This window comes from Strix aluco, chromosome 21, assembly GCF_031877795.1.
Source record: "Strix aluco isolate bStrAlu1 chromosome 21, bStrAlu1.hap1, whole genome shotgun sequence".
Lineage (NCBI taxonomy): Eukaryota > Metazoa > Chordata > Aves > Strigiformes > Strigidae > Strix > Strix aluco.
This window is the reverse complement of record NC_133951.1, coordinates 4,381,323-4,405,949: the sequence shown is the minus strand read 5'-3', so window position 1 is coordinate 4,405,949 and position 24,627 is coordinate 4,381,323. Positions and strand designations below refer to the sequence as shown.

The window sequence follows — 24,627 nt, the reverse complement described above, 5'->3', positions numbered from 1 at the left end:
TACCCAGTTGCTACCACCATTGCTAGTCCCAACAGGTCAAAGATGATGCCAAGAGGTCTCAAGAGAGTGATTAGGCTGTTGCAGAAATGGCAAGAGCACAGAGACGGGAATCGATACTTTAAGCAGAGAGAATAGGAGATAAAAAGCAAGCAAACTTCATGACGGATTCCTAGGCTAATCTAGAGCAATAAATAGGGTAGATTGAGTAGGGACTGCAGACTGGAAACTACATAGTGCCCAGCACTAAGAACCTGAGGAACATCAGGGACAGCACATAAACATGGATAGTGTGGGTTAGAGATAGCTCACAGCCAAGGACCCAAAAAAAGTTACAGACAGACTTGGGCTAGGGAACGTAGAGTGTCTGCAGGTGAACATGGGGAGGGATGTGAACTAGGAATGAGGCTGGAGATAGTTATGTGTAGCGAAATCCCAACATGTTTGGAGAAGTGTACATCCATGACTAGAGAGGATGAAAAGAGGAGTGAAGAACACTATCCTACCATAATGTTCTATCCCCACACAGCTTCTTCAAACAAGTCAGTGTTGCATTTATGATCAGGTATTGCCATGTAATACCTCTTCACCTGTGACAGGCTCAGTTCACAGTATGCTGCCAGTGTTGCCTTTTCTCTCAAATATGAGTTGGCTGTGCTCTCATCACACTAGTAACCACTTGTTTTGCACATGGCTTACTAGTGACTGCCATCAAACAGGAAGTTCAAAGGTGGACTGGCTTTGGAAAATGTGGTATGGATAGGTAGTCTATGCAAAAGATGATAGTGGGCTTTTATTCTATATATGAACCAAAACTCCAATGACAACACATAAAACTAAGCATTCATGCTTTCGCCTTCTACCTCAGTGAGACATCCTCACTGAGGGAGATGACAGTGGTGATAACACTTGTCCAATGGTGTGTGCTGCAGGGACAAATGGTTATAGTGGTACAAGAGGTCAAGGATGCAGTGGAAGGATGATGGTGAGCTCCCACTGGTGGTACCTTACTGGTACAGGTGGTGAAGTGGGAAGTTCCCCCAGCAGTGACAAAGTGTCAGTTGTGAACAGCCATCTCTGAGGGTCACATAGTGCTTATCCAGGGACATTCCTCCATTCCTGACAGTGGAATTTCCTCCTCTACACTCATGACTTGGCAGGCAGCACATCCTCAATTCAAAAGCTGCAACCATGCCCAACTAGAGGTTTTTTGTGAATGAGGTCTCCACCTACACACTCCTAACACAAGGAGCTGGTATGCTGCAGGGCTGCAGTAAATGCTTGTGAAAAACTTAAGTCTCCCACACCTCCTCCCGAAACTATTGAACTTCTGTAATGGAGCATGCTAGATGTTAGAATGCATGGACACCTCCTCCAGCTACTCCAGCTCAGTAATCCTGCCTGGCCACTGGGCCTCAGCCTGGTGCCCAGGGACCTGGGTTTTCTCTCCACGGTGAGGGGCACAGCTGCCATTTTCCCTTTTGTGGGTTCAACCAGTAGCAAAGCTGAGCACATGTCCCAGAGACACACACAGAGACACAGAGACACACACACACAAAGGTTACACAGGTGATCACAGAGACTGTCACAGTCAAGGTGCTGTCACCAACAGCACCCACGCAGGGTGCCATCAACAGGACCCACATCAGACAAGCACAGACAGACACATACCCTCCTTCTCTAGGACTGGCAGACAGGAGGTCATTAGTGCAGGCACACACATACACTCACCAGGTTCACAAGCACATGTCCATTTGCATCTCCCTTGAGTCCAGCACAGCCCTTCTGTCCCCACCCTGCTTGGACCCCAACCCTCTGACCCACCCCATGGTTACCTACTTGCCGGCTGGTCCAGCTTGATGCTCACAAACATGCAGCACTCACACCCTCATCCCATGGGCACCCCATACTTACAAGTCCCCCTGGACATACGAGCACAGACTCCCAACCTGCCTGATACCCCAGCCTGAACCCAAGGCTCCCCTACTGACTGGCTGGTCCAGCTTAATTTTTGCTGGTGAATGCACCATGCTCACCAGGACTGGGGAAGACACAGATGCTCAGCTCCCTGCCAGTAGCCAGCACCAGACACACAGGCTGTTAATTCTTCACTCCAGCCACTAGTACTGAGCTCCTCACTCACCTCACTCACCCCAATATTCCCCAGTAGCTGGTTTTAGGAACACACACCATTCCCACCCAAGTGGCTGGATGTTAAAGACCCCCACTCGCTCCAGTAGCTGATGCTGAGACCCCACTGGCTCCAACAGCTGATACCACAGGCCAGGGATGCCCCCAGCCTGACTCCAGTAGCTGGCACCAATTTTTACTCACACACACACACACAGAGGCCTCATGACTATCTGGCACTTAGTCCATGCATGCACATGCATACACAGGATAGAGAGTGAGATTACACAAAGAGATAGTTAAGAAAAGATTTAAGAAGATCTAAGAAGACAGGACAGACTGCAGTGATCAGGTGTGGGGCTTAGTCAGACAAGCGCACTGACTGGCTCCTTTTTACACATGACTGGCCCCTTTTCTGTTTACCCCCTTCTTTGTTCCTCCCTGCTCCCCCTTTCCCTGCACATCCCTTCATGGATTTGTAGAGCTCTGTCAGTTCCTGTACCCACCCCAACCCTGTCTGGGATCTCCCCTGGTTCACAGTTTTATCCGTTGTGAAGTCCAAGTTGCTATTCCTGGAAGTGGTGCCTGTAGTTTCTGGATATCAATTAGAGTCATTGGTGAGGTTTGTTTCTTCTCGTTGTCTCCATGTTTGTTTTGTCAGGTCTCTGTCTCTGTATATACTGTTTCTGGTTCCCCTTTTTACTGTAGTTCCCAACTTACAAGGCCCCTGATGTAGTAAGTTTGCTGGAATAAACATTTTCACACTCTCACAAGACTTCATCAAGTAGTGTGACTGACTGGATTTGATTCCCATCACCTCCTCCCTTACTGTTCGTCAGTCAGGTTAACGTCCTGGTATGTTCTTGTTTATGGCTTCCTCCCTTTCTTACTGTCCCTTGTGGTATCAAAAAAGGTCCTTAAACAGATATTCTTAAAGGAACAGACACTCTTCTTCCACATACCCTTACAGAGCAAGTCAAAGTTATTCTGGTTTGACTTTCAGCCTGCTCCATTACATCCTCTGCAGGATAACTGAGTGGCACAGAAGCCAGTCTCCTTCTCTTAAGCTGAGACCTTGAGTATGCTTGCAGGCCTCAGGTATTATAAACCTACAGGCCAGGACTGCAAGTCTGTCTTGTAGTCCATAAGCTGACAGTTGTCTTACTCTGTCCCAAGCTTTAGGTTGGTTTCAGGCTTGACAGCACCCTATACAGTGGTATAAAGAAAATCAATGAGAGAAAAATTCTGCCTCATTAAGTCTTCCTCCTTCTCTATCAGCATGTGTAGATAGACAGAGAGGATAGGATCCATTAAAATGATAATCTGTAAAGAAATAATTGTGGACAACTAGAAAAAAACCCTATCTTGTTGGTTAAAGCAAGCTCTTGAAGTCAGGAGCCAAGTGTTGCTTTATTTGGCATTATCAGAGATGTCTTTGGGTTCCTCCATCCTCCATCCTGGCACAGAGCAATGTGAGAAGAACAGGTCAGTGCAGCTGACTCCATACAACCTTAAACCAATCCTATCTCTGAGTAATTAGCAGAGATCAGAGCTTCAACATGTTTACAACTAAAGAGTAAATTATTATTGACCAAAAATATAGTGCTTGAATGCTGTGTGGGCAGGAGGTTACATATAAAGAGCCACAGCTGAAGGCAACTTTGTTACCTCAGCATCTCACGGTAAGTCCCATCTGCTTGCTTCATACTCTGACCATGACATCTCCAGAGCTCTGCAGAGGTGGAATATGTAGGGGCATTTTCTTCTCATTCCACACCTCTAACATTCCAGGTCATGCTTTACATGCAATGTCAAGGTCATATGACCCAAACGGCTCCAGTGTGGTGGCACAAGCACAAGCAGAAGAGCCATGCCATTCCTTGGAGGGGCCTTCTACAAACTGCTACTTCCAAGTACTATGAAAGGCACAGAAAAACTAACTCTGAAGGCAGTTGAAATTGATTGGGAAAATATATGTAGGATCTTTTCCTAGACATCAGATTTTTTTTCAGCAGACCACAGTAATGTCAGGAGGAACACAAGATTTTCTGTGGGATTTGGCTCTAGCTCAGGAGTTGTAAGGCTCAGCTGTTGGGAGACACTACACAAGGTGGATAAATATTCGATAGAGAATATGCTCAAGACAATGGACTGGTTTTGATTTAACTCTCCGTCCTTTCTTTAACAGATACCATACAGATACTGAAAGCAGCTTTCCTCCTGGGCTAGTAGTTTTGCTAACTGATCCTAAGCAACGAGTGAAGGTCACCCAGACAATAGCAAGGGCAGGTGGTAAAAGGCCATGCTGTTGAACCAGGTTCATTGAGAAGGATATATGCTGTTTTAATCAATATGAACATATTCACAGTTCTTTGTAGGAAATACTCCATTATTGGGAACGAAAAGTGACAGGTACTCAAGTTTAGCCAAGAGGACATGAGACACAGTGACAGCAATGTCTTTTTGTGATGTAACCTCAGATTCTGGGGTTTACAGACAAAATTTACTCCCTGCCATCTGCATAACTGCTGGAAGCCTGAAACTGAGGTTGTGTTCAGAGAGGAGGCTCAAAGAATTCAAGAAGGGTCTAAACTTGTCCTGTCTTAGGTTAGTTTCCTCTGGAGTAAAGTCTAGAACATTATATGCCGACTTTGCCTATCACAAAGGTCCTGAAACCAGAACAAAGTTCAGGACGATCTTGTCTTCTGTCTGATAGACAGATCTGTTTATGTACAAAGAGTGACCTTCACAGAGAACTTCACATGCACTATTCCTTTCTAGGTTTTCTGAGAAAGGTTAGTGATTGAGTGACTGGGGAAGTTCACCAGACCAACAGAAGGAACCCTCCATACATGTGCCTTCCATTTTAACACCAAAAAATGCTCACTGAAATTGAAGCTGAAAGGGATGGAAGTACAGGTTATTCTCCCAGAGAATGCCTTCTTCTCTGTTCATGAATGTGTAAAGATCTAAATTTTACACTATTTCCTATCAAAGACATTCAGTAGTTTAACAGACTGTCCCCCTCAAGAAATTTTCTGATAATCTATTGGCATTTTCTGATGCTCTGCTTAACCTTTTCATGGTCACTGTGAAATAAACTCTTTCTCTCATGTTGCTCCCCTTGAGCCACTCAAGAGGCAGGATCACATAGGCAAAAATGATGAGGTCTATATACACAGAATAATACTTTCAAAGAAAGTTAAAGGTTCTGGATTCTGTGCTTTGAAATTCCTGGGTATTAAAGGCTCTTGAGAGATGCAGTCCCTCAAAATCATGCAAGGTGCATATGCCATAGCAGATAGGTTTTGATGAGAGAGATCAGCACTTCCACAGCAATGTGTCTAAAAGCAGGATTACAAATACCTTCAGGCTCCTTTCATCATTTTCTTGTACATAAAACCACTCCATGTTGATTGTTTCAGTACTGTGATGCCTTGGAAATATACATCTGAGTTGTTCAGTTCTGTCCCTTCATCTTTTTTAGTACCACAGTGCACCAGACAGCCCATGAAGTAGCAGGAGTTTAAGATTATTTTTTTTTTTTTTGCTAGCCTGTATATTAGCTTGCCTGGGGAAGAACATTCTGCTTATGCTAGTTCCTGCCTACATTATTTCTGCTTGTGGTATTTCCAGATGCTCTTAAATTATCCACACCAAGCCTTCTGACTGTAGCAACCTATTTGTGTTGAATAATTTTTACGAGATATTGGTAAAAATGTAAAATAAAACTGAGCATAAAGCAGTTTTCTGAAATATTTCTACTAGACAAATCCCTAACTGAATGTCTGGTACATATTGGTATATATTAATTGTCTTCTAATGATTCATAACCAATATTACTCTATATAATATGTTAAAGCTAAAAGGTACTTTGTAATTGAAATTCTTTGAAATGTACTTATTTACCTAGATAATATTATGCTATTAATTATTCCCTTCAATAAACAGTATATTCCCTTGTTAGCTAATTTTGCACCAATCTGAAAAGTTGTTTTATATTTGGTTCATATGATAAACAGGTTTGGCTTTAGCTAGGTGATGACTGACCCTCATAATTTGTTCCAGTGCTTGGTATAGACAGAAACTAGAAAACAGAAAACAGAGGGGTGCCAAGAATACCTCTACTTGGAAATTATGTGTGAGAACCAATCTGCTTAACTTACAGATCTTACTTGTGTCTAGATTTTTAGATGCTAATGAAACAATCTAAGTGGGTATGTGTATGTGGCTTTCAGAAGTGTGTGGCTGTGCAGCTGTGTGAACAGCAGGTGAAGTTACAGCAGGAGAGCCTTTTGAAGTCTTCTAGCTTGATATTGTCTCTGCCCTCTCTTGGCCACACAGGCATCCTGTTTAACAGGGATTTCTTCAAAGACAACATACCTCTGTCTACAAAAGGAACTTTATTAGGACTTCTTCATGGATACTTAAAATTGAGGCAGAAGTTAAGTGCCTGACACTGATTAGTCCTTTCTTTTAGTCATTGAATATGACCACTTTCTGGATAAATATAAATTACAAATGCACAGGGTCTCTGAAACTTTTCTGAATTCCTCCATAGCACCTCCAGCCTTGAGTTCAGATGCAGAGATGGCAGTCTTTGGAGAAGCTGCTCCCTACTTACGGAAGCCTGAGAAGGAGAGAATTGAAGCCCAGAATCGTCCATTTGATGCTAAGGCAGCCTGTTTTGTAGTGGATGAAAAGCAAATGTATGTGAAAGGTACCATTCAGAGCAGAGAAGGTGGCAAAGTCACAGTTAAAACATATGATGATACAGCAAGTGATACCAACTGTTACTCATACATGATCATCCAGTTCAGGCAGTTTCCTGGCTTAGATTTCTTCTGTTGTTCTCTTCTGGTTTTGTCAGACTGTGACTGTAAAGGACGATGAAGTCTTTCCCACGAACCCTCCCAAGTATGATAAAATCGAGGACATGGCCATGATGACCCACCTCCACGAACCCGCTGTGCTGTACAACCTCAAAGAGCGTTACGCAGCCTGGATGATCTACGTAAGTACCAGCAGCAGTCTTCCTCCGGGCAGCGAGGAGGAACTGCTCTGCCAGGGTAAGTGGAAGCCAACGTGCTGTCTCCCTTCCTCACAGACCTACTCGGGTCTCTTCTGCGTCACTGTCAACCCCTACAAGTGGCTGCCGGTGTACAACCCGGAGGTGGTGTTGGCCTACCGAGGCAAGAAGCGCCAGGAGGCCCCTCCACACATCTTCTCCATCTCTGACAATGCCTATCAGTTCATGCTGACTGGTGAGTCATTTGGCAAGAATGGGGAAACCCTGATATAGGCAGGGCTGGCTGCTTGGTCAAGGAACACTTGACAGTTCAGGCATCTTAAGTGCTGTTCTACTCAGTGCCTGATAGCAACAGTTTCCATAGTCCTACAGCACAACTCAAGATTAGACTGCCTGTGGCATCTTAATGACCTCTGTGCTGTCAGATAACGAAAGACAGTAGCTAGCTATATGGTTTTGTGCCTGCTCTCCTAGTAAGGAATTTAAAGAAACAGTAAAGAAGGAACACAGCAGAGAATCAGATTCTGATTAAACAATATTTAAGCTAAGGTTTATACATAAAAGACAAAAAATAGTAAGTGGGAAGCCTTATAAAGAACCACTCATTGGAGTTAGATTTTAGGCTGCTTCATCCCTCTGTGCACAAAAAAATCCACATGCAGACTAATGCAGAATTTACCTTATCTGGTTACAAAGGGATAAGTACAGTTCAGTATAGTTCTTTCCCTTGAAGTCATTTAGTTATGTCTGAGGAACAGAAGCCCTCCACATCTCATTTGAATGACTCTTTCTATGACTTTGCTTTCAGATCGTAACAATCAGTCAATCCTTATCACGTGAGTATATTTTGGTATGTGTGACAAAGCTGACAGAGAAGTAAAAATGTTTCCTGTTTATTGTAACAATTAACATTTTCAATGTAATGGTGGAGAATCTGGTGCAGGGAAGACTGTGAATACAAAGCATGTTATTCAGTACTTTGCAACAATTGCAGTTACTGGCGAGAAGAAGAAAGACCAACAGCCTGGCAAAATGCAGGTATATCATTGGCTCCCTCTTCTAGCGTTTGCCCAAGACTCTGCCTGCGGAGCAGAAACTATCAATGCATATTTTTGGGTTGCAGGACTGTGGAAAGGCAGAAAGTGTAGTGCAACTGAGGAGACAGACAGGATGCACAGTCCAAGCACACCTATGCTCGTTTACCCCTGCTACCTGGCCTCCATCCCTCTGAACACTAGTGGAACTCTACTTAAAGAAACATTTTCTTAATGTAGGAAAAGCCCAAGGCCCAGTTTCTCCCCAGTCTTCATTTATACAGGGGAAGTCTTCACCAGGGAGAGGAAGATCATGTAAGACAGCTGTGCTGACTGTCTATGTATCTGTCCACTGGTATCCTGAGATTGGCCACATCCACAGCACCTGAGTGGCTGCAAGTGTAAAGGGAGCACTCAGTTACCACTGGACATGACTGTCCATTCCTGTTCCTTGATTCATTCCTACTGACAAGGGAAGTGCAGGAACTCTGGACTCCAGCGTGGCTGTGCTGAAGTTAAGAGTCATTTCAGTTGCATCAGGTAATAGTTTCCACTGACTTGTTCTCCTGCCTGTGGTCAAAGTAACAGCCCCGAGGGGCAGCATAAGAAAAGGGACAGATCTGGGACATGGGACAGCTGGGACCACTTGCCTGACAGTTAGAAAGTAACCTCAGAAAGGATCCTTCCAGAGAAGAAAGCACATGCCCTGATGCCCCTTTCTGCTGAGCAGCACAGCTGCTGCAATCTGAGCCCACTGGTGAATTTGCAAGGCGTGGGCTTCATTCCCTAGCACAGAGCAAGCAACAAACATCCTTGTGGCACAAATGTGTGTCACCACAGTCTGTGACATGGTATGTGCATCAAAGCGGGTGACACATGTCAGCATGTTATTTGAGTACCCAAGGGTACAGGGGAACCTAAGGAGATTCCAAGCCTGAATATTCTTTTCACACTCTCAGACAGGTGTCTGTGATTGATGGGCTGTTATGGCCAAGTACTCTTCCCATCAGCACCATTTCAGAATCTCCTGGGCTCAGCTTTCACCAGCTGCTCACTATGCTGGGACAGATCTCAGAAAAACTTTGAGACAGCTGAGAGATGTACTGACCATGTTTGATGTAAGGAAAATCACCTGGCTCTCAGATGGACAATAACCCGTTCTACCCTCCTCTGAGTTTATTCACAGAATACTCCATCTTTTTAGTATTCACAATCTCTGTGTAGTGTCTTAGTGTGTGCCTCTTCATAAGAACATTAAATAAAACACTCAGGTTATAGTTCCGTCTAGCCCAGCATCCTATCTAAGATGCAAGTTGAAATACGGGTATTTGACCAAGAATATATGAATAAGGGAAGCATGTAACAGCATTTCCCCAGAACACTATCCAGCCTCCAGCACTTTGTCATCCAGCCTGTAGACAGAACCCCAGAATGAACTTGTATTAAAGAATTGCCATGTCTTCTTCCCTGCTGTTCTCTATGCATGGTGCTCCCTTGTGAGTTCCCTGGTCACAGAGGTTTGGTGTTGGTGTAGTCAGCTGTACTGACACACACATCTCTTCCCTTAAATGAGGAATTTAGAAAGTTGAAAGATACACATGAGAGGGCATTACTCTAGAGATTTGGGATTTTTTGTTTTAAAAAAAAAAATATGAAGACAGACTCATATGCTACTGCCTTGCCTTAATTTTATAGGGTCCATCTTCATGGCGGACTAATAACTAATTTAAACCCATTGTGCCATCTGCAGACAGTGTTGGGAATGGCACTCCCTGACCACTGCAAGATGTTAAAGGCTGCACTGAACACCACGTACAAAGACGCAGCAACTTGAGCTGTGCCACTTTTTTTTTTTTTTTTTTTCTCATTCTTTGTTTTCCATCTCTGTCTTGGAAATTACCCCTGGCAACACTTTCATGCCCTGACTGCGTAGGGATCAGTCATGACTTTGCTAGAAGCCTTGAGAAAAGCTTTATCATTCCAAAAATGCACAAGGTGATTCTACTTCCCGGACTGTGTTGCACAGAAAAGGAGAGGATTAATGTCACAGAAGCTTCTTTCCTCCCATATTTTTGCATTTAACAAGAGTGATACAATGTAGTATCAAAACTTTAATGTTGATCATTCCTTCTGCAGTCATGCAGCAAAAAAACAGAGTTCCTGTTCTCTGCTTTTTTAAGTTTGATAAGTCTCAGGCTTTGTCCATGTCCCACTCTTATTTTGAAGTATGTCTGGAGATGTATTTCTGCATTCTGAAAGGCTGCTGGTTGATTGAATGCAATTGCAAATCTTAACATTCTCCCCTGCAGGTACTTCCTACTAAAGGCTGTACCTCTCTGTGTCCTGGGCTTGAGTAACCTCCAGAAAAAATCCCAGAATTTTCACATTTTCATTAGCTGTCATGGCCTTTGTAAATGGGAATGTGGACCTCTCTCATACAGATTTCAAACTCTCTGAGCTCCACTGTAGTGACTCTATATATGATACCAAATATATGATAGCAGGTACAAGAAGGAAACAAAACACAGATCTGTCTTTCAGCACTCTTCCTTTTGAAACCAATGGCAATACTAATGGGTGGTGGCTGGAGAGTGTTTAAAAACTCTGCTAAATTTTAGGTTAAAATCACGTATGAAGTGTAAAAGCAATCTGTTTGCAATATCTGCTTTGCAATATTTGTTATTAACCAGTAGTGAAGTTTGACAAGAAGCTTTTTCTCCTCTAACTAGGGAACTCTGGAGGACCAGATCATTCAGGCCAACCCGCTGCTGGAGGCCTTTGGCAATGCCAAGACCGTGAGGAACGACAACTCCTCATGCTTTGTGAGTTCATTTCAGATTTGTCCATGTCTAATACATGTCTCATTCATTGATCACTATAACCAGTGGGTTGATCTGTACTGCTTGATAGGGAAAATTCATCCAGATTCACTTTGGAACAACTGGCAAGTTGGCTTCTGCGGATATTGAAACCTGTGAGTTGGAGCAAGTCAGTGCGTGCAGAATGTGTGTGTTTATGAAAAGTTTATGAGGAGACTGACAGCATCTCTCTTTTGGTTAGATCTTCTGGAGAAATCCAGAGTGACTTTCCAGCTGGCCAGTGAAAGGAGCTATCATATTTTTTATCAGATAATGTCTAACAAGAAGCCGGAGCTCATTGGTGAGTGCCAGCAGTGTTGGGCTTGGCTCAGCAAGTGCTTTCTCTTTCCACTGTGACCTGCCCTGGTGCCACCAGAGGTGCCCTGTACACCTGCAGATCTCCTCCTCATCTCCACCAACCCCTACAACTTCCCCTACGTGAGCCAAAGAGAAGTCACCGTTGCCAGTATTGACGACAGTGAGGAGCTGCTGGCAGCGGATGTGAGTTCAGTGGAGCACCGGTGGCTGCCCCACACTCCGCGCAGCTGCAGCCAGGAGGCCTGGCCGGCCCAGGGCCAAGCGCCCCACTGCTGCCCCACTGATGGGGCTGAGCCGGTGCTGCCCACGCTCAGTGTGGGTGGGGAGGCAGGGCGAGAAACCCCACCTTCCCATCACAGCACACCAGGCTGTTAACAGCACCTTGTGCTTCAGCCCCTGTGCTTCTCTGGCCTTCCCCCACTTGCCAGTTGCCTCTGCAGAGCGCCGTGGACATCCTGGGCTTCATCCCCGATGAGAAGGTGGGGATATACAAGCTGACGGGGGCCATCATGCATTACGGGAACATGAAGTTCAAGCAGAAGCAGCGCGAGGAGCAGGCAGAGCCAGACAGCACAGAAGGTAGCGTTGACTGCAGAGTTCATTCGTGAACTGCACCTGGAGACAAGCTAGCAACCCCATCTCATGAAGTGCCCCACACTTTGAGGATGATTTTCCCTTTCAGAAACTAAAGTTTTTAAGTTTGTTTCAAGTTCCACAAAGTCAATTATTTAATTTATGCTCCACAAGGAAACAGAAAGACATAAAGCACTGCTGCAGCCCTCCAGGCATGGAACAGGAGTGTGCTGCAGCTGAGACAGTGCTTGTGCTGGGGGTTAAACAGCCTCCATGGCACTGGAGAGGAGCTTCCCTTGACAATAGGTGTATTTGAGTAGCACCAAAAGTAGGCTCCTTGTAACAGAGGCATCCTAGAGGATCAGGACACTTTGTCTCTTTTGAACTCATTTGCTGATTCTGATCCTAGTGGCTGACAAAGCTGGCTACCTGATGGGTCTGAATTCTGCTGATTTGCTCAAGGCTTTATGCTATCCCAGGGTGAAAGTCAAGAATGAATATGAAACTAAAGGACAAAATGTCCAACAGGTACCTAGACAGCTGATCAACTTTTCATTTTGTTCAGACAGTTCTTTTGACTTTAAAGCTAAATCAACTTTCATTACTGCCATGGCTGTGTTTCTTACAGGTATACAATTCAGTGGGTGCCTTGGCTAAATCAGTCTATGAGATGTTCCTGTGGATGGTTATTCGAATCAACCAGCAGCTGGACACAAAGCAGTCCAGACAGTACTTCACTGGTGTCCTGGACATTGCTGGTTTTGAAATTTTTGATGTGAGTTACGGTAGGTATGCTTGCCCGTTGATGACTTTTCCAAACTAACTGGGATTTTTTTGATATTTTGAATTTGCAGTTCAACAGCCTGGAGCAGCTGTGCATCAACTTCACCAATGAGAAACTGCAACAGTTCTTCAACCACCACATGTTCGTGCTGGAGCAGGAGGAGTACAAGAAGGAGGGAATTGAATGGGAGTTCATTGACTTTGGGATGGACCTGGCTGCCTGCATTGAGCTCATTAAGAAGGTACAGGAAATCTTTCCATTTTAGGAGACCACATTTATTTCACGATCTTTTATTTCAGTCTGGTCATTCTTAATAAATTGACACATTACTGTTGAATGACACTCTCACATAAGAAGATGCAGTTTATAAAACTAAAGCTTTTGAAATGACAGGCTGCCTCTGCACAAACAATGATTTCCTGAACATAGTGGAAGGGAGAGGGGGTACACAATGTTAATTTGGTGCCTTTAACAAGACTGCCTTTAACAGTAAGGTGAACTCAAGTCTTACTCCTTACAGTAATGGCTAGAATTAAGTTCTTGGTTCTAGCAACATGACCCTTTCTGGCCCCTCTGTCACTGCCTACTGCTACTGCATTGGGGATCTTAATGGGAATTAACCCCTCACTGCTGCGTTACAAGCCAGTGTCCAGTGGTTGTGCACAGCACTTGCACATCATGTGCAAATCCTATATGCACATACCCAAATATCTTCCTTCTCAGGAGCATACAGGTATCTGCTCCCAGCACTGTCATTCATGCCCAGTGCGCAGTGACTGATTCAGCCATCTGACATGCATGTTCACTGCTTAATATTCATACCCACAGGTTATGCCTTTGCACACGAGCCTCATATTTCTCACTAACCTCCCACACATCCCACCACATAGCAGCATCTACAGGCAGCGCTCCCATTCACAGATAGTGCCTGTTGCCTATTGCTATATGTAACACCCAAAATCCACACTTGCTGTTCAATGTCCACACATTTTGTGTCCCAAATCTATGCAATACAGAGTATTAAAGAGACAGGAATCAGAACACCTATATAACACCTGTATCTAACACTGTAGTCTCTTTTGTAATGACAGGAAAGAATTAGACACTTCTAGGATGCAAAGCATCTCCTTACAAAGTATGTTCTGTTAGTGATTCTGTGAAATGTCTTTATAGTGCTTCCATTATAGAAGAGCAATCTGAACAGCTAACTCAGATCTAGATTCTGTTTTACAGACACCTACACTTAGGCAAGGTGAATGCTAACCCCAGAGCTCTCACACAGCAGCCACACCTAGAGGGCAAAATCTTAATTCAAACCACAGCATTCCTGCCCAACATCCACCTCCTGTGGTTGCTGCTGCTCTGGAGGATGCCTGATTCTAGCTCTAGCAGCTATCTAGCTGAAATCAGATGTAAGCATCTAATTACTTTTTTTTTTTTTTTTTTTTTTTAAACGAAGAAGGAACTCCTAGAATTCTCTTCAGGCCAATGAAGTGCAGGTCACATCAGTGTCTCCAGCAAAATCAGAGGACATGTGCTTATCTGTGCTATCAGAAGATACCTAATGTAGCTCAGATGAGAGCTCTGATGTCACTGAGAATGTGCCTACATCTCTATTGAAATACTTCCAATTTTAAATGCAATTCTGAGACAAATTAAAAGTCTATGGGTATTCTAAAGTGCCAGATTATTGCCATTTAAACTCCATATAAGGTGAGAAAAATCTGATCCATCATGCACATTCACTGGAGACAGAACAGGAGTTGTTAGATATTAGTTATCTATGCACATCAAATTAAGTTCATGTTGACAATTGTAACCTGATGGCTTGTAACAGACATACACAACAGCATCAGTCCTGCAAATAGGATGCTGAAACCTACTTCCTAATGATGTAGGGTAAAGATGATTGAAACAACTTATTATAATACATATATATACTTATATATAGCCTTTCATTCAAAGATGCATGTAAACAGTATTGACAAGTTGCCACGTTTATGGGTAGTAACTTGAGCAACACAGACTAATGTTAGTTTGCCTGATTATTATAGTAACTATAGTGATGTATTAAGAACTTGTGCAGTACAAATTAGTCACTGAAACAAGCCACAAATCATATGCAAGTTGACATTTTATTTACTTTTCCTCTCCACACCACTTATGTTTTTCATGCTTTCATATTTTTTCCAGCCCATGGGCATCTTCTCCATCCTGGAAGAGGAGTGCATGCTCCCCAAGGCAACTGACACCTCTTTCAAGAACAAGCTCTATGACCAGCATCTGGGCAAGTCCAACAACTTCCAGAAGCCCAAGCCTACCAAAGGCAAGGCTGAGGCCCACTTCTCCCTGGTGCACTATGCTGGCACAGTGGACTACAACATCTCTGGCTGGCTTGAGAAAAATAAGGATCCCTTGAATGAAACTGTTGTGGGACTGTACCAGAAATCATCCTGAAGCTGCTGTCCTTCCTTTTCTCTAACTATGCTGGTGCAGAAACAAGTAAGTACTTTCTCAGTGATGATCTATAAGGCAAGAATCAACTAAAGTTGAGGGTGCTCCTCTCTGTGGTATACTCTAGACTCTCTCTCATCCCATAATGCAACCTTGTTCTTGTGTGCACCCAGATATGTCAAAACTAAGATGACACCAACATGCAGAACTGCTGAAAAAATCACATTCATGTGGGGTAGAGAAGTAAAACTCAGCAAGTCCAAAACGAAGTGACAGGAGGTGTATGTTTCCTGACTTACTGTGTTGTGAATCATGTGCATGCTTACTCATCCTCTAGACAGGTGCCAAATATACAGACAAAGTGCAAGCACTTTATAGTCTTTGGGGACAGAGTTTTGTTTCTTGAGGTGAACAGGAAGAACTAAGAGACCATGGAACTATTTCACATCCAGCTGAGCAGTCCTGGTGTTGCAAGGGAAAATGAGAGAAACAATATAATTTAGAAGTCCTCTAAGAACATCAGAAAGCAGTCCAATCTCTTGACCTTCTTTGTGGCTGAAGACCACCAAGTCAGACAGTCAATAGGTCTGCCATACCAAAAATGGCCACACAGAGTTCTAGAAAAAAACCTAATATTCTGACAGCCTGGATGCTGGGCAAAAAGAAGAGGCAGTATACAGTAGTAGTCAACTCAACCATCAGGCATATGGACAGCAGAGTTTGAGGCTCAAGAGAGTAGTGCATGGGGACTTTCCTGCAGTTCAGTTTGGCTGACATAACAATGTGTCTGAGTGAGCTCCTAGGAAATACTGGGGATGAGTCAGCTGTGGTCCTTGCAGGTATCATCAATATAAGGAAGGTGAGAAGAAAAGGTTGTGGGGATAAAATTTTGGTTAAGGTGTGAAGTTCGGAGCAGAAAGACTCCATTTAATTCTTGATTTAATTGGCTTCAACAGCGCAGCAAATATGAAAATGCATTGAGCTGCTTGGACTTGTATTCCTGAGACTATAAATTGCTTCCTGCTTTGGGGCTGCCATAACTCAGAACATTGGATTGGAAGGTTTTTCTAAAGAAATCTTCACTGCACTGGAAATGAATGTCCACTGCTGAGCCACATTCTTTATCTAATTAAAAAAAAAAAAAAAAAAAAAAGAAAAACTAAAAAAAAGGCTATGTCTATAAGTAAAATAATGGTTGGACTAGATGATCTTCAAGGTCTTTTCCAACCTAGATGATTCTGTGATTCTGTGAAAAGCAATGTGACTTGTAGCACTGAGTACACTGTTACGAAACTTATGTCAGGCCATAGTGTTCCACGCCACCAGAGCCATATACATTGTGGTGCAACCTAAATCATGCATCAGAGACTAATATACCATACACTGATCAACAACCAGCTAGCAGCGGTTCACTAAAATTCTCATGCAGCAGTGGGTCAGTATTTAAAATTAAGAAGTAATTTTATTGGCTCATGACCAAAGAAATGAAGGTGAAGCCTACAAAACATACTGCTTACTCTAACCGTTCACCTCCTATATACTTCTTCCGAGGTGATAATGGTGGTGGCAAGAAAGGTTCTAAGAAGAAGGGTGACTCTTTCCAGACGGTGTCTGCTGTGTTCAGGGTATGTGAATTTCCTTTTAAATGAGCCATGCTTCCACAAAAATGATCCAAGGGCTGGAACACCTCAGAGAGTTGGGGTTGTTCAGCCTGGGGAAGAAAGTCTCCAGGGACACCTTATTGCAGCCTTTCAATATATAAAGGGGGCTTATCGGAAAGATGGAGAAATACTGTTTTGCCAGGGCCCATAGTGACAGGACAAGGGGCAAGGGTTTTAAACTGAAAGGGGGTAGGTTTAGATTGGATATAAGGAAGAAATTTTTTTACGATGAGGGTGGTGAAACACTGGAACAAGTTGCCCAGAAAAGTTGTAGATGCCCTGTCATTGGCAGTGTTCAAGGCCAGGTTGGATGGCGCTTTGAGCAACCTGGTCTAGTGAAAGCTGTCCCTGCCCATGGCAGGGGGGTTGGACTTCATGATCTTCAAAGGCCCCTTCCAACCCAAACCATTCTGTGATTCTATAAAACCTTGATATTTGAATAAGAATGCAAAAAGCTTTGTAGCTCAGAGCTCAAACCCATGTTTTATTCTATCACAGGAAAATCTAAACAAGTTGATGACTAACCTGAGAAGTACTCATCCTCACTTTGTGTGTTGCCTGATTCCTAATGAGAGCAAGTCACCTGGTAAGCCCATCACTATATTCTGAAGAAACCGGACTGACAGGAATTGTCCTGCTTAGCTTTCACCCAACTTCTTCCAGAATAGCTCCCTTTGCATGTGAAGTTCTTGTGGGGGTTGGCCTGTGGGACAGTGCCCAAGTAAACCTTCTTGTATTGTTTACCATGACTGCAAAATTTTGAGCATTACACGGTCCACAACACTTACCTACCTTCGCTTTAATGAGTGTACAGAGCTGAAGACTCTGTTGTGGGTAACAGCATTTAAAAATCCCTAATAAATGCCTAGTTTTAAGGACCACTGTGTCATTCAGAACTGTTGGGTTCAGCCCAAGACCACTTACCAATTTCTAAATGTTCAGTGGTAGGATCTGATTCACTGAGCTGGAGAACTGTCAAAGAAATCATGTATCATTTGTAGAATTCCCTGCACAAGCTGCTGGGTGCTGCTAGCACTTGGAAAGCATTTTGATACAGAGTTACTTTTTTTTTCTTTAATTAAATATTAAACTCTCACAAAGAATTTAGTCTCTGAGATCAGTCAAGATTGGGAGTATTTTCATGTGGCCATTAAATGAAAGTACTTGGGGAGAGACTTGCCTTATGTCAGTTTTAGCAGACAAATTATGAGGTCTGATACTGGTAGAATGACAAGGAAGATATCAGTAGAATGTAGTGGATACAACAGGAGTACCAGGCAACAGGAGCTTAGCATCTGTTTAATCTGCTCAGGAAACAAAAGACCAATTTCAGAATGTTTCTTACCTTTCTTGTTTATGTCTGTGTAACCCTGAAGACCACAAGCAGGATTTAAGCAACACATTTATGTATGACATTCACATTTCAGCTATTCTAAACTCCTTTTATATTCCGTGGAGAGAAGCTGGCATTTTAAGGTATGACTCATCTGGCCCTTTTATACATCTATCTTAGGATGAGATGAATCACATCCTAGAAGAAACTGTTTCACTCCACTGACTATAAATGAAGCCCAAATGGAAGTATCCACACTTCATATCCTAAAGTGAAGAAAGAGGAATCTCACTGGGGCCTTGACAGTTGAGAAGGTGTAAGGGGGGGAATAAGGAAACCTACTAAAATAGAAAAGCATATTTGAATGAATGATTTTGCCAGATATGGCTGTCATTTTAATGTTCTGTTGGTTGTTTTGACAGGGGTGACTCAGAAGGAAACTTGACTTTTGACTTTTAAGAAAAGTAGTACTTTGTGAGTGAAATTAAGGATGGAGAATTGAAGGAAGAGAAACTGGACATCTTATTTTTAGCTGGTTTTAGGCTGCTTATGTTTGACTTTTCTAACAATTCCTTTAGGTACACCTTCATTGATTACACTGAAAAGATAAAGTTAGGGGTATGGACCATTCTGTACTAATTAATGTCTCTAGCAGTCAATGGAAATTTCTGCATGACAAAGTAATTCCAAGAGGATTTTATTCTGCAAGTTGTACTTTGTAATACTTGGGAATAAGACTTAGAAATACAGTTGATTGTTATATCCAATAGATATTTTAGGAGGAGAAAGATCATTCTTGCAATTTTAATCAGCTGTCCTCTACAGGCAGACTGAGAGCTTTAAGCAACCTGCTCATCTGCTCCTGTGTTAGAATCTATCTAGCTATCAAATCTAATCAAGTTTGAGTATAGTCAATAGTTGCATGGCAGATCCAAGGTAAAATCTTACATTACGTGAAGAGTTGATTGTCTAGATGGTACTACACTCTGCATTGTGCCACCTCTACCTGTATCTAATGAGGATGCTGATGATGTGTAACACTTTTCAGCTCATGTCCTAAAGCACTCTCCTGCCATTTTTGAGTAATGTGGCCTTATGTCTTTTGGCCATTGGCAATTCACAAGCACTGCCAGCCCTACGATTCCTAGTGAAGCTCAGATCACTGAAGCAGCTCTCCGCAACTTGTATGAATTGAAGGTGTGTTCTGTCTTCAGTTCCTGCATCCTTAATCAAGAAGTGATTGAATTTTATCAAAAAAAGAGAGGTCATTCTAGAATGTTAATATATGGGGAGATTCTTTGGAAGAAAAGGAGAGCCATGATGGATGTATTTTGTTTAAGGTGAAATGGACCATTATTTGGTGATGCAGCAGCTGCGGTGCAATGGGGTTCTAGAAGGCATCCGAATTTGCAGGAAGGGGTTTCCAAGCAGAATCCTTTATGCAGACATTAAGAAACGGTAGGTTTTCAGTTATTACTGTCTGTTAAGATAAGGCCTCAGTAAAACCACAACTCAGGTGACAAGTCTGGTGCCATGATGGAGAGACACTCTCTGAATCAGACTAGAATAGTGGCATTTGAGGAAACCAGGTCATTAATACTGTTTTAGGTCACTCCAGTCTTTCCCTCTTTGATCAGACCAGAGATTTCTTGATTCATCAGAACCAGTGTCATTTCTAAACTGTAGTCAATGCCCGATGATTCAGAGATGCAAAATGCTTGTAGTGTAATGAATTAAGTGGCATTATATACTGCTCTTTGTAAGTCTCCCAGAGTATAGATACAAAAACAATACATATCAGTGCAGCCTCCTTACAGCGCACTGACTAAGCATTCAAAAATCCACAGCTCTGTCACTGGATCGCGTCCTGTACTTTGTTTTCCTCATCTTTAAAATGGAGACAATTAAAATGGTTCATGTGAGCTCAGTTGCTATGAAGTGCTGAATCAGAACTGGATCCTGTTATAATTAAATGTAATAGTAGCATGTTCCATGCTGAACTGGTGTGAAAAGGACCCAAGACCTCTCTGAAAATGCCCTGCAACCTGGGGGCAAGGCATTAGCTGGTCTCAATTGTCAAATCATAATTTGATGTAACAGGTGAAGGAATCTATCCATAATGGCCATGGTCCAGAACCACGAAGTGCTTTATAGTTCAAAGGAAACATGCTGAAGTTCAGAAGGAGCTACAATAGAAGTCTAAAGTACAGATTAAATTCACTGCACCATTACCACTGTCTTGATTTACATATTGTCTTTCAAGGTAGACTTGAGAATAAGAAGTGCTCCAGTGTACAGTCACACATCCTCACTGATGTATCTGAAGAAACTCCTTTAGAATGATTCGGTGTACCTGTCCATGACACAGGATTACCTTAATCATTAAATTACCTTGCAAAATGCTGACTTCTGTTAGCATTTAAAGAATAATATCATGCCATTTTTAGTCCAAACTCAAGAATTCAGTGGTACAATTTGTAGAGACTTTGAGCTGTGCAAGATCTGTATTCCCTTTGGAATATAGCTGAGTAGTCTTAATTCATCTTCAACTTTAATTTGAGTAGCATTCCTCTGATCAATGAAACAAGATGAGAAGAGATTGACATGTCCTCACTATGTTCTTCCTAATTTCTGGACCTGCAGACACACTTAGGCATGCTCATTAATTTTATATGTAACAACAAACTGTGTTGTACCACAGCCAACAGATTCCTCTGAAGAGTAGACGTGTCCCCTTGTCATCACGTTCTCTTCAGCCAAGACTGTCTAGATTTCAGATGGCATGTTCAGCTGCTTTCAGATACCTCAGCTTTGTATATTTTATCATGTACAATGGATCCTATTTTCCTCACCCTGTTTGCAACCTGTCTTACCACAGGTACAAGATTCTTAATGCCTCAGCTATTCCAGAAGGCCAATTCATTGACAGCAAAAAGGCTTCAGAAAAGCTTCTTTCCTCCATTGATGTTGACCACAACCAATACAGATTTGGCCATACCAAGGTAAAGCCCTTGTGGAAGAGTGGGTATAATTAATGGCAAAAAATTTTGTTCATTGAGAGTATTTCTTGCATATGAAATCAGCCTTCACTATGATTATAAACGAAGTACACCACGAGCAAGAAGGAGTACAGAAAACTTGTCTGGTTCTGATGGTATGTGTGAGGGGTAGCACTGTCAGCCCTGGGAACACCACACTACCCGAATGGTCCAACGTGGCTGCAACTAGAACTAGTACTGTCCCTTTCTCCTCCCAGTTGAACTCATTCATATCAGTGCATGTTAGACAGGCTCAGTCACGTTTGAATTGTCAGACTTCTCAGGGGATTTAAGCACACACACAAGTCTGTGTTCCATATCCAAAGCAGTGTCACGTGGGACACTGATTCTCTGATCAGCACAACCAAGGCAGCACTAGCAGCACTATCTCTGGACCAAAACCCATTGCCTATGCTACTGAACAGACATCATCATGTATGCTTCTCAAGCCATCTCTAAGTCAGTTTACAGAGCAAATCTTCACCCTGATGTAGAGGGTAGAGTATAGCAAAGAGACAGTAGGATATAGTACTAAGTTGCAAGCTAACTCTTTGTTTTAATAACTACTTATAAGCTAGATCTTCCACAACCTACGCTGGAACAGGCATCAAAAAACACTGCAATAATGTGATTAGATCATACATAGAGTGACTTGTCATGAATCACAGGAGCACTGACAATATGAATGCTGACACAAAATTTCTCTAGCTGTTAAAAGTTTACTCTGCAGGCATTTTTCCAAAACTTTTACTACCCTGCATCAGCTGCCAATTGTTCTGTTTCTGCCTAAGCCTCAGGCTATTTGACCCTCTTTTAAGTTCTAGGTGTTCTTCAAGGCAGGTCTCCTAGGACTCCTAGAAGAGATGAGAGATGAGAAGCTTGTGAGCCTCATCACTCATACACAAGCTATATGCAGAGGGTACCTCATGAGAACTGAATTTAAAAAGGTGAATGAAAGAAGGTAATATAAGAAAATACTAACAATCTTACTGTGTCAGACCAAAAGTCCAGCAGTGCAGTATACTGTCTCAGGCAAAAAACTGTTCTCAGGAAGACTAGCAGAAACTGTCCTTAGAAAGACTAGCAGAAACAGAGAAAGCACAAACTAATAGTTTCCTTGTTACAGCCTCCCAAATTCTAGCAATGGCTATTTAGCAATTGGGTCATGCAGCTGGACCATGATATTTAGTATTTAACAGTAAACCTTTTCTGCAGGAATTCTCTTACCATTTTCAACCTTTACAGAACTCTGTGACAGAGACAGCCTGAACAGTTCTAAGGTTTAGAACTGAACAAGTTCTAAGCTTTGTCTGTTTTGAACATGTTATGTGATAATTTCATTGGATCCCATTGGTTTTGTAAGCAATGGCATATAATCACTCCTTCTCTTTAATTTTCTTTCATGGCTCCATCATCTAAGATGAACAATTGTAGCCTGTACAAAGAAGGTACTCCATACTTTTGACCATCCCAGATAACTCCCTTCCTATTTCAGCTCTCTCCCTTTGAGACGGGATGAATCATGCAAAATTTAGAGTGTAGGAGTGGCAGTACTGGGCAAGCCAAGCAAACTTTCTCAAATGTTGTTGACAAGTGAAAGCTTTAGGGGAAGCAAGGTTTGCATAAATGTATAGGATGCTCTGCCAACCAGATGCTTTTATTTGTAACACTCTGCAATATATATTTAGTTTAGGGACTTCCTAAGACAGGGATAGTTTCTAAGAATTCAATAACTCTTGCTGGATTTCTCTGCAAGGAATTGTCTAATCTCCCCTTGAACTACGGGCATCAACAACATCCTTTTGTTTTCAATAGCATAAAAAGATTTCATTTTCATTTTCAGCTTCTGTCTTAAATTCTAATATGGTATTTGTTATTTTGAGTAACCCAAAATGCATCAAGCTGCTGTTTCCACAATTGACAGTAACTCCCAGATTTGTAATCTCAGCAGCAGTACTTCAAGAATGTCAGTTTTCACTCTGGTATTCACCTGAGCACTTGCACTTTCTTTGAGACTGAGGAAAGTCTCAGAGATTCCCAGGCAACATGCCAGAGAAGTTTGACTGTTTTGGAGTATTTCTCCCTCTTATATCCAGACATAGTTATTGTTCACGCTCCTGAACCAGCCATTTTGCAATCAAGGGCCTAGAAATGACTCTTTAAGAAAAGCAAGGGAGGAAAAAAGTCTTATGCAAAAGTTCCTTGAGGAAAATGTTGATGCTGTGTGGCCAATAATCAGAGTCTGTTTCCAACCCAAGTCTCACCAGCCTCAAAAACTGTTTTCATGTGTTTTCAGAGAATCCATTTATATCATCCAGTACAATGTTCGTGCATTCATGAACGTCAAGCACTGGCCCTGGATGAAGCTGTTCTTCAAGATCAAGCCCTTGCTGAAGAGTGCAGAATCTGAGAAGGAGATGGCCAACATGAAGGAGGGGTTTGAGAAAACCAAGGAAGAGCTTGCAAAGTCTGAGGCAAAGAGAAAAGAGCTGGAGGAGAAAATGGTGACCCTGGTGCAAGAGAAAAACGATCTACAGCTTCAGGTTCAATCTGTGAGTAACCTCCGTTTTCAGATTTACCCCACTTCCTCTTATTCTGCTGCTCTTTCCCTTCTCTTTTCCATTGTCCTTCACAAACAGACATGTAACAGGGTCAGATTCTCCACTGCTTTGTATGTGGTCTTGTCATTTACACCTAATCAAAGTGAGTACAAAGCACATATAAAACATTACCACAAGTAGGAACACAGGGAAGTTCTGACTGGGCTCCCATGTAAACCCACTTCACTATTAAGCAGTCACCAGTGGAAGAATCAGATGTTCCACAGTATATATAATGTGCTCCTAACAATGGTATCTGATTCTGGATGAAATACAGGCTGTTTCCACATCTGCTGACCATTATAATATGGAGCCAGGGCAGGGGTGTTTTTCTGTCAGAGATAGGACTGAAACTGTGGAAGAAAGACTGATGCTTTTCTCTGGAATACTGCTGAGCAGAGACTGAAATCACACAAGACAGGAATACTGTCAGGTTTTAAAAGGTAATAAGATACTACATAGCCAAGGGCACTCTGGTGTAAGGGGACCTGTCACTTGTTTCCATGTGCTTTCGAACCACTTGGGTTTCAACAGGAGTCCTGTACTGTTTCAAGCATCAAGGCTGTAACTCTGCATGCTGAAGATGAGATTCATTACCTGAATCCTTCTTCAGAACATCAACTTAATCTCACCTAGTTTTCTGAGTTTCTTTGTACCCTTCTTGGTACTTAATTCTCTGTTCTCCAGAACCCACCTAGTTTACAAGCATTTGGGGCTTCACTTTAACCCCTTCATTGATGGTAAGCCAAAAAACCCAAGAAGCCCAGGTTTAACTAGGTTAACTAACTTCCAGGTTAGAATGCCTTTCAGAGCACTCA

The 24,627-nt window shown here is 42.6% G+C and overlaps 1 pseudogene; it reads left to right on the top strand.

The window, feature by feature from the left end:
- Positions 1 to 5,980: 5,980 nt before the first annotated feature.
- LOC141932960 (myosin heavy chain, skeletal muscle, adult-like) overlaps positions 5,981 to 24,627 on the top strand; it is a 37,000-nt pseudogene continuing 18,353 nt past the window's right edge.